This window comes from Lycorma delicatula, chromosome 7 (assembly GCF_047948215.1).
Source record: "Lycorma delicatula isolate Av1 chromosome 7, ASM4794821v1, whole genome shotgun sequence".
Lineage (NCBI taxonomy): Eukaryota > Metazoa > Arthropoda > Insecta > Hemiptera > Fulgoridae > Lycorma > Lycorma delicatula.
This window is the reverse complement of record NC_134461.1, coordinates 141,287,967-141,303,573: the sequence shown is the minus strand read 5'-3', so window position 1 is coordinate 141,303,573 and position 15,607 is coordinate 141,287,967. Positions and strand designations below refer to the sequence as shown.

At 29.7% G+C, this 15,607-nt stretch overlaps 1 protein-coding gene and 1 pseudogene across 1 annotated transcript in view; one reads left to right on the top strand and one right to left on the bottom strand.

Moving 5' to 3' along the window:
- LOC142328395 (uncharacterized) overlaps positions 1 to 15,607 on the top strand; it is an 885,003-nt gene that overhangs the window by 348,867 nt on the left and 520,529 nt on the right. The gene's annotated exons all lie outside the window — the stretch shown is intronic.
- On the bottom strand, positions 12,783 to 13,890 carry LOC142327826 (uncharacterized; annotated as a pseudogene).

Below are 15,607 nucleotides of genomic sequence, written 5' to 3'. Positions count from 1 at the left end.
ACACCGGTATCCACTGTCTATTATTCAAATCTGTATAAAAGTAACTGACTACCTTTACTAAGATTTGTACCTTAGAACTCTCGACTTTAAAATCAGCTGATTTGTGATGAGTTCACCGCTAGACCAACCCGGTGGGTCTTCTTTCCGGACTGCATCGCTGTTATCGGTCTGCATCATCTGTAACAGATAAAAAAAAACAAAGAAGCATGTCCTTATACTAGAAGGGAAATACAAAAATATCACCCTGTAAAATCGTAGCGCGGTAAAAAGACCACCGCCGATTCAAGATTATGACATATGTGAGCGTTTAAACTACGGTGGTACTAGCCAGAGTTAATTTCTCAAGAGTAATGTTGTTGAATGTACAGCCATTCTCTGTGATTAACTGAACGCCGGTGATGTCACTGGTAGATCTAAATATCGCCCTGATTTTATTGTCTTTGGTATCGGTTATGCACAGCAGTTTTACTCATTAATGTTTATATACCGCAGTTGCTGTGCAGGCTCGATTTGAATCGGGATTCTGTACGCATGTAAGTGCGCATAGAATTCCTTCCGCTGTAATATTAATAGTGATAACAGTACTTTAGATACTCCACGTAAAACTACTGCGTCTGTGTGTTTACGTTTTTTAAACTTTGACGAGCGATAACTTAGGTCCATTGAAGGAACCGGTCGGAAATATTTCACTCCTCAGTATTAGTGCAGCTGGCATAGAATGCTTTTTTTAAGTATGAAAATGCTGTTTTAAGGAATAACCTGTGACTTACATCAGGTTGCCTACAACCTAACGGTTACGTCACGTAGTAAACAACAAACAAAAATTTAATAGAAATTTCGGAATGGTTTAATTTAGCATATTTACGAAAAGTGTTAACTATTTACTATTTTGTAACATACACGTTCAATTTATAATAAACTTTTTTATTGTTATTTAGAATAGAATTTTATATGGTTTTTAGTGAACCGGTTTTGTAAATTATTGGGTGTTACGATACCGTTGAAAAAATATTGCAGCTGTAAAATTTCATCATTTTTATGTAGTATAATTTACGTTGTTTATTAAAATTATATCATCGTCTGCACTTTTTTACTGCCATTGACCTTTTTGATCTTGGAAAACTATTTATCTTAAAACTTACGTTGGCGTTATTTTATTATTATTATCATTATGAAATGCTAACAGATTATATCCTGTCTTTATATTTCCCGTACGTGATATACTTTTGTAATTTTTATATAACAACCTTTTTTAATATCGTGAAATCACATCCCTGATTTAATGTGGGAGGATGCTAGTTACCAGTTCTTTTCATTTACGGCTTATTTAACTCTGACTTTTTTTTAATGTTATCTCTACAACGTGATTCCAGAAAATTATCGAATTATTTTTAAATATTTATACTTTCATTTGGAAATGTATTTTGTAAACTGTCTGAACCGAGAATCGCCTACACGATACAATGAGTTGCATTTTTATTACAAATCCTTTCTAGAACTAACATTGTGTTAATTAAAATTTTTATTACCTTAAAAAAAACAGATTTAATATTTTTTAAATAGGTTTTTTTTATTCTCTTTTTATGTTTCTGACTTGTGCTTTTCATTAATTTATCTTTGTCGTTCTTCTAAAACTATACAAAAGGAAAAGGATCCCAATTCGATATTTCTTATTGTACCGGCTTCATGTGTTGGATCGATTTAGTTGATTATTTTTTAATTCTTTGAATAAATTCCTTTGATAAATTTCATTGTAAATTTGTTTCTCAGATAAGTTTATTGAAAGTTTTTTTGTTAATGAAAGATTACTTTGTTAATCGACGATTTAAAGATATTTTCTTTGTTTTAATCTCTTTGCGTAGTATTTTTTTCCATTCAAATTATTTTCTCGTAAAAACTTAAGAAAATTTGAGGATATGAAACATTTATTTCTGGATTCTAGAGAACCTTAACTCTAGATCGATTGTTGTATTATTACGTCAACTTCTTTGTATTTATTATTCTAGCTTTATCAAACGTCGTACGTCTTTTTTTCATACTGGTAAGGGTTTTTGTTTGTCTGTATATATTTTTAATAAAAATATAATTAAAAAAAAGTAAATAATTTAAAAAAGAATGCTAAATGTTATATAGATATTAAAGTGACTTCAAAAAACTTCTAACAAGTAAAACAATTTATTTGAATTGAATTTATTTACATCATTAAAAAAGGGAATCGTTAAATAAGTATAAACAAAAAAAAATCATTACATTACTAAAGGTTACAAAAATAATAAAATATATTCTATTTTCTACCGATGAAATAAAACCTTGTTTATCGGTTACATTCGTCGTCTTAATTAAACAGTAGAGTACCCGTAATCATAAAGTACAAAAAGTAAATATGAAATTATAATGAACAGAGCTCTTGTGAAATAAATTGAAAAAATAGTAACTTTCCTTAATGCGGTTCGTGATATAGGGTTTAAAATTATTTTTATTATAATAATTTTATGTACGAGTAAAAGGAGTGGAATTTATAAAGATTCGATTAATATAGTAGACTAGTTTGTCTTCTAATAGCAGAGAAATTAAATAGATAATATTTGAAATTATAATTGTTTTTCCTTATACCAGGTAATTCAAAAATGACTTCACGACTTGCATATAAAAATATGTTGAGATAACGTACAAATATGGTTGAGGTCTCATTTCATAGAAAAACACATCAACTTTGTCAACCAACGTTCACTTTGGTTCGATATGGCTTCCATTTTTATTACAACATACATCCCGCCTGAAGTCGATTTCCTACCAAACTGCAGCGAGTAAGTCGGACGTTACGTCCGCAACTACGGCGTTAATTCGAACTATTAACTCAATAAGATCAGCAGGCAAAAACAATACATAAACCCGATCTTTAATGAAACCCCACAGGTAAAAATCTAGCGGGGTCAAATCTGGGGAACGAGATGGCCATGCGATTGGACCCTTCACGATCGATCCACCGATCTGGGAATCGAGTATCAGGAAAATCTCGGACTTCTAAGCAGTAGTGAGGTGGTGTCCCATCTTGAGTGCGGGGTTTGTCCTCGGCTTCTGCGCGGACCGGAATCAGGTTACGTTCCCCTTGTTAGGTGACCTAATTTGGTCGATTTATTTGGGTGTAGGTCTGAATTTCTATGTTACGTAAAACATAATTTTGATTGGTATTTTGAGATCTGAACGTTTGTAAAAGTACTTTAGGATCGCAAGAAGTACTTTTAGGATCGCAAGGCCCGAACAGTTCCTTCGAAGAGACTTGGATGATGGACTGACTAAAGTGATCCTATGCGGTCATAAAAGATGAAAAAAAAATTATAATTATATTGTATTAATTAAGAATTATATTAATTCACGGTTTTATCTTGATTTTGTATTATACTAGCAAATAGCCAGTTTGAATTTTGAAAATCGAAAGATTGGTCGCAAAGATATAATATTTCCGAAAATCCGTGATCTGTTTGATTGAAAGTTACTTGATGCATGCAAAAGCTAATCTTTAACGTAACAAATACTCCGTTTAAATTTTGAAATCTGGACGATTGTTCGCAGAGATAATATAGAAAACCTTATTTTACTTCCTAAAACAGCGCCCCATGGGCATCCCGTTTGTAATCAGTTGTCGGTGATGATTGGTCTAAACTCGCACCAATTGCTCTCATCACTTCACTATCTAACCAAGCTCACACGCAGGGAAGCCCATTATATTATCAAACACAAATTTTTTAAATTTATTTAACATTATTTTATTTAACGTAAATTTAATTCTATTATTTTTATTACTATTATTCGTTCGATTCATTTGAATTATTTAGTTCAAACCCAGCTCACACAGTGGTAGAGGCTCACAGTTCACAGTTCATTAATTCAATTCATTAAAGTGTGTGCTTCAATCGGAAAATCTCTGCTACTACAGATATATATATATATATATATATATATATATGTAGTCTATGACCTTCTCGGTGACGTAAGGATTCCATCGCGGGGTCATACATCTAAATCGGTTCAGCCGTTGAGCTGCTACGGTGGAACGAACATACATGCAACCTAAATACATACTGCTTTTTGAGCAGTCTTGTAATAAGTTTAAATAATTCTATGGAACCAAAGCCTATTTTTTAGATTTATATGTAACACAAAGATAATTTGAAAATAAAACGGATCTTATAATTATAAAAGTAATTGTATTTACTGTACATATTTGTTCGTCAACTAAAACTTACATCAGTCGCGTATCTATGAAAATCTTGATACGTTTTCTTGAAATAGTTGGTCTGTATAACATTTTTTTCTTTCTTACTTACTTTTAAAGGCATATCAAGATAAATACAATTATTTTTCTAAATTTCTTTTACGGGAATTATACCTACGATTTCATTTAACGATTATTAAAGTGGTTTTAGCAGTTCATATTTTAATTATGAATTATAGTAAATTATTTGATAAATTAATCAATTTACTTTATGAATTAAGTTAATTTATAACTAATTAAGCATTTACGAAATGGAAAATGTTACTGCACATTAATTACGTTCTCTGCTCTGCTTAAGCGTTACTAATCCACCGTTGGATAATGGAGTTATGTGGATAAATTTATGCTTAAAACCATTCTTAAATTTCAATTAAAACAACGGTATAATTGTCATTCATATCGTTTGATCGGTTTTTTTTAGTTAAAGCATCCATCACATAATACGTATAACTTATATGAAAATTCTGTTTTAAATGATAAATGAAACAAATTTATTGATTGGACGTTTTGTAGGACTTTGTAAAACGGTTAATTTTACACTCCTCGGGCAATAAATATATCTTTATCTTGATTTTATTCTTATTTTCATAGATTTTTTTCGGAACACTTTAAGAAAATCGGTTGGAAAAGGAAAACTTAGGTAAAAATCGAATACATAGCCCCGCATTCTGCAGAGCCTCCTGCTTAGTAATAGGCTCTTTACAATGTTTCTCTGCATTATTTTTCTTACTTTGATCAAGAAGCAAAGTTTCTCACATTTTACATTTCTTACGTATGTTTTTCCATACTAGCAGCAGTTTTCTTTAGGCCGTTCAATAATTTGTATAAAAATAAAACTGAAAATTTACACAGGGTTTTATACTACTTAAGTAAAAAAAAAAAACGATCAAATAAAAAATCTGTAAACTTAATTAACGAAAAATTAATAGTATACCTTTCTCCCAATATACCCCTCCCCAAAAATAAGTGAAACTGACTTCACCAAAACTAACGGAATAATAACAAATAATATTTGTTCAATCGTTTTAAATTTTTTTTTTAATCTACGCGTAATTATGAATTTGTTTTTAATTTTTCACCGCTTCAAATTTATTATTTTTAGTAGTTTTGAAAAGATATATTTTTTTTTAAATTTGTGATTATGTTACGGTGAATTTGATTAATCGTCTCCAATGTTGGAGAATTTAATAAGTATATGCTCCATATTAACATATTTTACATTTTAAAATAGCTCGACTATAAGCAGTAATTACTGAATTTATTGTTTAAATAATCAAAACATTACTAATAATTAAATAAGGTTAGCGAGCGAAGCTAGAATAGGTTATGTTTGGTTCTAACCAAACATACATAACCTACACTCGTTTCGCTCGCTAACCTCGTCTAATTATCGTTATGTATATTCAAATTATGTATGTTATTCTCCAACACTGGAGGCGTTTAATCAAATTCACCGGTAATTTTACATAATCACCGGATTAATCAAATCTACCGTAACTTTTGTTTTTTAAGTCGTTGATTTTATTTATTTTCATCTTTTATTTTATTTTATTATGAAAAAATTACCTTACAAAAAAAATCTATAATAAATATTTGAGATCCTTATATCAGACGTAAATTTTGATTTTATGTATTGCTATTTAAGAATACTTTCTACAAAAATGTATATTGGCATGGGAAATCATAGAACTGTTCATTAGAAAGCACGGTACTTTTTTTACCTTCTACTTATTTAATTTTTCGTTTTTTTGGTGGGGGAAATTCTGTCAATTTACTTTTTTTATTATTTTTTATACTACACAAAAGCTTATTACGTTATAAAATTTTCTTCTTTATCAAACAAATTATACTTTTATTGTTTACCGGAAAATTTGATATAAAAATTTTCCATTTTTAGATCTTACTTTAATATTATTGAAAATTCCAGCCGTTTATCTCATTAGTAAGTAATTTCATAGAAATAAAATGATGCAGGTACCTGGTTTATTTGTACAGCAAATGCTTAATACTATTTTGTGGAATGTCGTATTCATCCTGATATAATTTTAATTGTTTAGTTAATGAATTATGTCTAGCTGTGACTGTTATCCAATGTAATTAATAACGATATCATAATTATATGTAGGCGTTTCACATTGTGATTGGGGTTTACAGTATTTATTTCAAAGTTACCAGATCATCATGACTGTTGATGATTAATGTAGATAACATTTAACCGTATAATTTCGACCTGCTGCTTCTGTTTTGCTGTCGATTACAGAACAATACAATACAGAGTATCTAATTAAGATGAAAACCTACAAATCGTGTAACGTGATACACGTTTTAATTGTTGAATATTTGGCTGGTTCAACTTTCTTTTTATTCCTGTTTTAATTTATTATTATGAATATTTAAACTAGAATTAATGTACGTATGTATGCGTGAGGTGTATATTTATTTGTTTGCTGCTCCAATCTACATTTACCTTATCTTTTTCTTTATTCAACCTATTTCTTAAAGGTCCTTTTAATTACTTTGCAATTAAAAAGTTCCTAAAAAAATAAATTGACCCCTTCCATAAAGAAGGTAAAAAGGTATACCATCGGAGGTTTTCATATAAACCAACTGATGTGCTCGATTGGATTCAAGGATTAATAAGTTAAGCTTTAGCCGCTTCAGCTTAAAAACTTTTGTGTTTAACAAACTTCCTTTTTTTCTAAAACTTCTGTTTGTCAAAATATAAATCTCGTTCTAATTTTATCAAATCCCGCTAGAAAGGATAATTTATGTTTTCATCCGCAGAATGTCAAAAAAGTTAATGCTAACTCAACGTGGGGTGGAAAACACCGGCTCATATTGCCTAAGAATTTATATATTTCACAACATAATATTTACTTAATGTAATATCATATAAATGTTTCGCTATCAAAAAATATCACTACATTTCTTTAATATTTATTTTCTTCTATAAAGCAGAAAGTTTGTTTATTTATTTTTTTGTTCTCGCATCACGCGAGAAACAACCGACCATTTCTTTCGAATTGCGGGATACATTCGTGTTATCCAAGGTAAGGTTTTAAACCGTAGATCAAGGCCCTATGCCTCTTGGTGGTGAAGTTGTGGTTTAAAGATATTCATTATTCCTCCGGGTTGGTGGTCTAGTGGTGAATGTGTTATCGCAAATCAACTGATTTCAAAGCCGAGAGTTGCAAGTTAAAATCCTAGTAAAGGCTTTGGTTAATAACTCGGATACCGAGTTACCGTACTCCTAGTACGGATTTGATTAATAACTCGTGGATACCGGTGTTCTTTGGTGGTTGGTTTCAATTAACCATACGTTTCAGAAATGGTTGACCTGAGACTACAAGACTACACTTCGCTTACACTTGTACATATCGTCCTCTGAAGTAATACCTGACGGTGATTTTCGAATGCTAAACAGTAAAATGTTTTGAAACGTTAAAAATAGCTGGGAATCGGCTTATATTACTGACGAAAAGGTATTGCTGAGATTCAGGAATGGCTCATCTTTAACATCCTTAGTCTAATTATAGAAGAAACTTAAGCTTTTTTCTCCTTCCTTAAGAAGTCAACCACAGAACGAATTGGATCTGAAATTTTACATCGATTGTAACAATGCTTCTGCATGTAAATTCCCTGTGATTGAAAAAGTTAAATGCCAAAAATATATTGGCATAGTTATAAATGAAAATATAAAACGGAGGCCACTGCTTCTTTCCATTTGTAAAAACTGAAATTTATTTCTTACTTAATAGGTAGATTTCATAAGAAAGCTACTTATTGTTATGGGTGCCATGATTCGACTTCTGGAAAATTTCGACATATCTTCGTGTTTCACATCCCCCAGACCCAAAAACCAACGTCAATTCAATAGTTTATACACACACACACACACACACACACACACACACACACAGGCACACTTCACTTTCTTGTAGACACGATAACTACCGTACTTTTGTGCCAATCACTTTAAATTGATACATCAAATATAACGACCCAAACTCTTGGTAGAGTTTGTTAATGGGCAAAATCGGACCATAATGGTGGATATGGAGGGGCGTTTTCTTAAAAACAAACTTATCGCTATAACTTTCTCATTTAGCAAAATATCGAATTCGTTTAAAGTTCCTACTATTCTTTGGATAAGGACCTAAAACGTATTTAAGTAAAATTTTTTGATATCCCCAGCCATTGGCCCAGGGGGTGGAAAAAATGGGGTTTTGAAGACAAAAAAAAAATCATACTTCCCGTAATAGACACACCTCGAATCGGCTTAAAGTGGTAGAATTAGTCCTCAAACATTACCTAAAACGTTTGTCTGAAATAATTTTTGATATGACCAACCCTTACGGCAAGGGATGACCAAAATGTTGCTGAAATTATAAGAAGATGGGGCTTGCCGTATGCTGAAGATGTGAAACTTTTTTCACATGCAACCGTTGTCGTATTGAGTAAATTTGAAATTTTTCTTAACTGTTAGGTAGAAATCTTTTTTATCCTTTACTTAACACCGTTGAAATCTACCTCCGCCTTCTGGCGTGCCGAAAGGAATTTTTCTATAAACTAAACTCAATTGTTAAAATAAATGAAATAGAATTAACAGATTGTGCATTTGTACAATCGATATTGCATATTACGCTTTATCACTTCGAGGTGGAACTTTCGTTCTCACTTGAGCACTTCATTTGTAAAAAATATATAGATTGTTCAATCGATAAAATATTTATAGAATTTGATATTATGACTATAAGACATTACATTAAATCCTAATGAAACATAACAAAGAACCATTTAAATTAAGAGCGAATTATGAAATTACTATGAAATGGCGCAATTAAAAGATATAAGGAGTATCGTTCAGATTTGAACGTTATACCGAGACAGTTTATTTACAGTTGTACAAGACTGATGAACGTTGCATCTAATAAACAGTTAATTCAACAAAGCTGTATTGCTTTTAAAAAGGTATAATATTTTTATCGTATCGAATTTTTGTATTTAATGTATTTTGTTGTTAAATGAAAAATCTTTTTTTTGGGTTTTTATAGCACAACAAATAATATCGTAAATCATTTTTTAATTAACTACTTTAAAGGACATCGATTTTTAAATGTAAATAATGTAATAATAAACGGAAATTTGATTTAATTTTGATAATACTGTTTATGAAGTTGAAGATGATATTTCTTCAATTTTGAAATATCTCACTTTCGATTATTAAATGCCTTTCAGGCTCATTAAATTATTTGTATAACCTTCATTTTGTTCATTTTTTTAAAAAATATTCATTATTTTTATGTGATACACTTTTTTTTTTTAGTTTAGAAGTAATTCTTTCCTATGGTCTAGGATACGAAATCAAGAGGAGATTTAATAAAATTTTTATTCCTTATTTCAATCCAAATGCTATTTCCGGTTCTTCAACGATTATTCACTTCTACGTGTATTCATTATTTTATTGCGAATGTGTTATGATTTCATTTTTTGCGTACAGTTGAAAATGAAATTGTCTGAAGAGTTCCATGTAGATAAAGTGCTCCTAAATATTTTTTTTTTGTAAAAAAAAAAGAATGATCACTAATTTTGAAAATAAATTCAGAGACAAATCTCCGAATTTGAAAAAGTGTGGTTTTATGCGTGAACAATGTTCAATATTAATATTAAATAAATCATGAAAAATACTTGGTGGGTTGTGTTTATATATATATATATATATTTGCCTATGTGTAAAGTTTGGAACCTCAAAAATCTCCGAACTACTACATTGAAATTTAGATATGCATATTAAAATTTTATATAAATTGGTTTTGGTATACGCAAAAAGTGCAGTATTTACATACATGGTGCATTTTGCTGCAGTTTGGTTGCATACACTTTTGTGATTTTAATTATAGGTCCTACTCTTTCTACGATTGTAATGCATGAAAAATTATCTGATATGCAGGTGGAACTGATAATAATTAAAAACGCTTTCTTTGATATTAATAATGCTTGCGAAAAATAACCTGTCCCTGTGATAAACAGGTCCCTCTTGTAGAATTGAATATCTTTTGCATTTCGTGCTAATTGTCATGTTAAAATTCAGCCATAATATTTGGACCACTAAAAAAAGATTATTTCACTTCTTATTTTTCTTATTAAGCCCGGCGTGGGGTCTAATTACGGTTTAGAATAGCTACGCAGTTTTCGTGAGTAATTTGTTTCGAATCGTGTCGTCTACGAACAGGTTATGATGTCCAGCATATATAAAGCTAGTCGGCCTCCGTGGCGCGAGTGGTAGCGTCTCGGTCTTTCATCTTGAGGTACCGAGTTCTAATCCCGATCAGACATACCATTGCCATTTTATCTTATCCTTTAAAGCAATACCTAATTGTGCTCTTGGAAGCTAAAAAAACAAAAAACAATATATATAAAGCTAATCGAAAATATATCAACATGTACATAGAAACTTAGAACGTGTAAAACAATAAGTAATAAATAATTAAAACTTCTGTCTCAATTTATTGAAGTGTAATTACTTGTCGATAGGTATTTTATAAGAAGATGGTATTATGGATGTTACATCACGCTGTAGAGATTTTTAAAATGTCAACGTGTTGAACATGAGAAAGATGGATTTTAAAAATCACCAATATGTAATTTGCATGTTAAAATTAAGCTATATCCAGACTTGATTTATAAAACTTCAACATTTTTCTGATTTCCATAACCGAAATAGTTTTAATTTTTTGAGTTGATATATAACAAACGAAAAGAAAGGCCGTAAATTTCATAATCATATCATTCTTACGATTTGCAAAACATATCTAATCTATTCTTTTAAAATAAAAACAAGATGTTTAAAAAAATAATTCTATTAAAATAAATAAATTTGGAGTTTATACTGTACGTACATATTATTTATAAATATAGGATTATTTATTACTATATCTCGTGTACATGTTTATAATGGAATCTTTAGTTAAATTATTAATAAGCCTAAATCACGCCAGCACATTTTATTTATTCAAATCGTATTATTATACCGGCTTATTTGAAATTTTCCCTTAATTATGTTGTTTGTCCTGCGAATAAAAATTATTTAAATAATCACGTAATTCTGAAATATATATATATCGACTGTATTAAAAAAAAAATCATTTGTAGAGATATAACAAAACCACGTTATTATTTATTAAGAAAAGGATAAATAATATAGAAAGCCTGTTAACCAAAAGTTAATTGATTTTGAAAATCTTCCTCAGCCTCCTATAACTTTGTATGAACACTTTAACATAGCCGTTTCATATTGCCTTCGCTTTTATTACTTTTTTTAATGGAACGATTATTCCAATATTGATTGAGGATATAGTGTTCTACAGTACGGTCTGGGTCAGTCTAAATTTTTTCGAATAAATACTACTTCGGTTTAAAACTTTAGAAAACTCGTACTTTTTCATATTGATTGTAAAATGTTATTTTTTCGTTGTTATTTTCACTTTTTACTGTCAACGTTTGTTTCATATATTTAGTTAAGATTTATTTCTAATAACGATTGAAGAAAAATTCCACATCAAAGTATTGTAAAATGCCTTTTTTAAAAAAAATTGTTTTATAAGAAATTATCGTAGAAAAGACAGTAAGTGTCAGGTTTTTTTAATTATGTATATGAATCAGTCTGAGGAGAAAGGGACTTAATTTTTACTATTTTCAATAGGATGACAAAACGTTTCACTGTTATAAAATTGTAAGATAAAAATACCACAAAAGTTGGTAGTGTTCTTTATATGTTCTATTAACATTATTTAAGGCAACACCTTTTTTTTACTTTAGATTTGAATTCAACAAAAGTTTTTTTTAAATTTTGACTTAGTTCCTTTATCCTAATTTTAGTGATACAAATAAAACACTTTGATATTATGCTTACAAATAATCTTTATTTCTCTTTTCAATTAAATGAATATTACTAAAACGTTACACTAGTATACAAAAATGCGATAATAATTAAGATTAAGAAAAATGTTTCATTAACGTTCTATTATTATTTAGATTTCAAGTTCGTTATTTCTTCAACAAATTTAATAGTCTTTTGTTTATGTTGCACTTACACTATTAACTTTCTAATATCTTGAAACTTCTTCCCGTTAATTGGAACAAAATTGTACAGATAAGTAGGACTTGCTGGCACAGAGAAGTTTGGTAGTGTAGGCTTTCCAATAATGAATGTATGTTTCATAAAACTTTCAATATAATTGTGTGTTCAACAACGACTCCTTTGTTTTCAGAAGAGAATTCAAAATGTTTGAAACGAGTAGGCATCAAATTTTGCTTCTGTTGCCGTGGCGTATCGATTGAGCTGGTTTCTAAAGATGGACGGTTTTTTTTAAAATGCGGCTACCAACTGTCTGAATATCTGAAACATTTATTTAAAGTTTCCGTAACTTTAACTTCAAAATTATTTTTTGCATTGCCGATAATTAACATAATTTTTTGGAACATAAATTCGATCAGATCTTTGAATTTACTTTATAAAAACATCAAAATCTCTGTCACAGGGAAGATACGATTGACCACGCTCAGGAAATTTTAATTTATTTTGTGTAATCTCTCTGATGCTGCCAGACTAGCACAAAATCTAAGTAACGCATTATTCCTGTTCTGACGAGGGCAAGAGTCAGCAAACAGGCACAACTCCGTAACGTCTGTTGGCAAAAAATTATTAACATAATCATATAAGAAAGAGGCTACCTCATTAGCACCCTTATTTGTTTGACCTTTGTGATAAAGATATATCACACAACGGTCAGTCTTAACGTCATGAATATAAAATATATTTACCCACTGCTGGCGCATATGGAAACCTTCTTGGACAGGTAATGCAGGAAGAGGCAAATTTTGCTTATAGTCATAACATAATATTCCAACACCATCATTTGTGGTAAATCTCTGTTTTGCTTCAGTTATCGAGTTGTAAAACTTATTTGACCGTTTCTTGTGAATCATAAGTTCAGCTTCAGCTGTTCTTTTAGCAGTTTTTCTCACAGTTGAACTTTTTATTTTAGACATTAATTCTTCATATTTCCTACACATATCAACCTGTGGTCGGCCAAATCGGAAATTAAAGTTTTCAGTGAAGTATTTTCTATGAAAGTCATATTTGATGTTTAGGTTAGAAACTTTTTTCACAAATAATTCATGCATTTGTAATATATTTAAACGTCCATCTAGATATTCTATTTCTTTGCCAGTATAATGTGACTTTTTTGTAGGAAAACTACGAATGTGATCAATAATTTTCAAAATTGTTTCAGAAATTTTATTTTCAGACGCATTCTTTCTTCTCATATCTTTGAGAATTTTACCAGCTACCAATAAGTTTAGTAAGTCTGTAAACAAGTTTTTTTTAATATAGCATGCAAACTGACAATGATTTTCGACAAACATTTATCTTTGTTCCATTATTATAAATCAACAGATATTTAAAAGAAGCAATTTGTTTTTTTCCAATCTTCTTTTCTGGGTCGTCTTTGTTTAAATTTCATAGCTTCTATCAGTCTCTGTAAATATAGATCATGTGAATCTTTGCTGCTTAGATTTAAAAATTCAGTTAAAATTTCGTGAATCAACATTAAGTTTTAAGAAATATTTATTACAATTACACTTTTTCCAGTAACCTTTGCACTAACCTCCTTACCAGTGTAACAACTTTTGCACTGTAAACCATGTAAAATTGCTTCTATTACGTTCTTAACGTTTTGAAGTTTTCTGTCTTGAATTGTTTTAACTCATCCCATTTTTGTAATTTGTAAAATAAGAAATGAAAATAGTGCACTACTAAATAGTAATAAAAAATGTCTACAAAATTAATAAACTGAATAAAAAAACTGTGCTAAAGATTGGGAAAAAACATTCTCTATAACCTCTGAAATACTCATAAACAAACATAACATGCACAGCTAGGATAGTTTAACTACTGCTCACAGTGGTAGAGTGTCTTGCCAACATAAAAGTACAAAATTATTGTACTGGGGAGAATTGAAGCAAGCCAACGACTTGGTACCTTTCTCTTCAGTTTGAAAAATATTACAAGACATTTCTAACCTAACTGCAAAGCAGACATTATTCCTTTCTCCACAGTTTAATGAAGTTTGGGTAGTATAACTAAATTCCATTATAAGAAAAAACTTAAATTTTGACTTAAGTTCCTTCCTCCTCAGATCGATTCATATATATTTTACAAAACAAGTTGTAAACATACAAGCATAAACAATATCCTCATGTCAGTGGGCCATGGAAGGGGGGGTTGCTTATTGTTCACTAGAGTACAGATTAAAATGTAAACATTAGGAAAATAAAAATAGATAAAGAAGACATTGCAGATTCTATTCCGCATCATCAGATTAGAATTATAAGTAAAAAAAAAAGTGATGTGGACACCACATGACTTCCTTGTACACTTATTAAATTACATATACACATTTTTTTTTTAATTACATAAAATTTTATTTCATTAATAACTTATGATACTTTTTCTTTTTTTTATTGTTATTATTGAATTATTATTTATTGTAATACTTTTTAACCATCAAAGGTTAATAATTATTGATAAATCAATATATTTTTATTAAAAACAAAAGTTTAAAAAAAAGGGAAATTAAATCTCATTCGAACCTATGTGCCTTCCCTTGTAAGATCAAAATATTTCATTAATTCAAATTTCATTTGGTTATAACTCTGGAATCAACGAAAATAAGTACCACTTATGATATATTGTTTAAAAGCTCTCGATGATGGCTTATTACCACAGTTAAGAAAAAGTCCAAAATCCAGATGTTTTTGGATTTTGTGCTTTTTTTGGACACTTTTGGTTCAGTCGATTGGAATCAAAAGGAGAGATGCACAACTAGATGTTACAGCAGTCCCAAATCCAAAATTTCAACATCCTACGGCTAATCGTTTTTGAGTTATGCGAGATACTTACGTACATAGTACTTACAGACATCACGCCGAAACTAGTCAAAATGGATTTAGGGATGGCCAAAATGTATATTTCCGTTGAAATCAGAAAATCGAAATTTTTCGCGATCACAATACTTCTTTTATTTCGTACAAGGAAGTAAAAATTGATTTAAAAGTATAGGATATGTTTCAGTTCATGTGTATATACTTATTAAAAAATGTTGATTTTTTTTCTTTCTTTTTACCTGACGAGACGTATTAAAACATATTTATCGTTTTTAATTAATGTTTTAATTATAATTTTTATTGTTCTTTTTTTATTAAAATTTAATATTGTTTAATGTTGTTAATGTTTTATTTATTACAATAACACTTCAAAACAGTTCC